Below are 1,649 nucleotides of genomic sequence, written 5' to 3'. Positions count from 1 at the left end.
AACCTAACCTATTTTAACCTAACAAAACGAAACCAAAGCAAACCAAACCAAACCAAACAAAACCTAACCTAACCTAACCTAACTTAAACTAACCTAACCGAACCGAACCAAACAGAACCGAACCAAACCGAACGGAACCGAACGGAACGGAACCGAACCGTACCGAACCGAACGGAACCGAACCGAGCCGAACCGAACCTAACCTAAGCTAACCTAACCTAATCTCACCTAACCTAACATAACCTAACCTAACCTAACCTAACCTAACCTAACTTAACCTAATCTAACGAAACCAAACCAAACCAAAACAAACCTAACCAAACCAGACCAAACCAAAACAAATCAAACCAGACCAGACCAAACCAAGCCAAACCTAACCAAACAAAACCAAGCCAAACTAAACCAAACCAAACCAAACCTAACCTAACCTAACCTAACCTAAGCTAACCTAACCTAACCCAACCTAACCTAACCTAACCTAACCTAACCAATACAAACCAAACCAAACCAAACCAAATCTAACCTAACCTAACTTAACATAACCTAACCTAACCTAAACTAACCTAACCTAAACTAACCTAACCGAACCGAACCAAACCGAACCGAACCGAACCGAACGGAACCGAACGGAACGGAACCGAACCGTACCGAACCGAACGGAACCGAACCGAGCCGAACCGAACCTAACCTAACCTAACCTCACCTAACCTAACCTAACCTAACCTAACCTAACCTAACCTAACCTAACCTAACCTAACCAAACCAAACCAAACCAACACAAACCAAACAAAACCAAACAAAACCTAACCTAACTTAAACTAACCTAACCTAACCTAACGTAACCTAACCTAACCACACCTCACCAAACCAAACCAAACCAAAGTAAACCAAACAAACCAAAGCAAACCTAACCTAACCTAACCTAACCTATTTTAACATAACAAAACAAAACCAAACCAAACCAAACAAAACCTAACCTAACCTAACCTAACCTAACCTAACCTAACCGAAGCGAACCTAACCGAACCTAACCTAACCTAACCTAACCAAACATAACCTAACCTAACCCAACCCAACCCAACCTAACCCAAACTAACCTAACCTAACCTAACCCAACCTAACCTAACCTAACCTAACCAAACCAAACCAAACCAAACCAAACCAAACCAAACCAAACCAAAAAAAAAACCAAACTAAACGAAACCAAACCAAACGAAACCAAACCAAACCAAAAAAACGAAACCAACCAAACCAAACCAACCAAACCAAACCTAACCTAATCTAACCTAACCTAACCTAACCCAAACCAACCCAACCAAACCCAACCTAACCTAACCTAACCTAACCTAACCTAACCAAACCTAATCTAACCTAACCAAACCAAACCAAACCAAACCAAACCATACGAAACCAGACCAAACCAAACCAAACCAAACCAAACCTAACCTAACGTAACCTAACCTAACCTAACCTAACAATACCAAACCAAACCAAACCAAACCAAACCTAACCTAACCTAACCAAACCTAACCTAACCTAGCCTAATTTAATCAACCCTAACCAAATGTAACCTAACCTAACCTAACCCAACCCAACACAACCCAACCCAACCCAACACAACCCAAGCAAACGAGACCCAACCTAACCCA

The sequence above is a fragment of the Schistocerca piceifrons genome, unplaced genomic scaffold, assembly GCF_021461385.2.
Source record: "Schistocerca piceifrons isolate TAMUIC-IGC-003096 unplaced genomic scaffold, iqSchPice1.1 HiC_scaffold_2165, whole genome shotgun sequence".
NCBI classification, from domain to species: Eukaryota; Metazoa; Arthropoda; class Insecta; order Orthoptera; family Acrididae; genus Schistocerca; species Schistocerca piceifrons.
The sequence above is the reverse complement of the archived record's forward strand: the minus strand, read 5'-3'. Positions refer to the sequence as shown.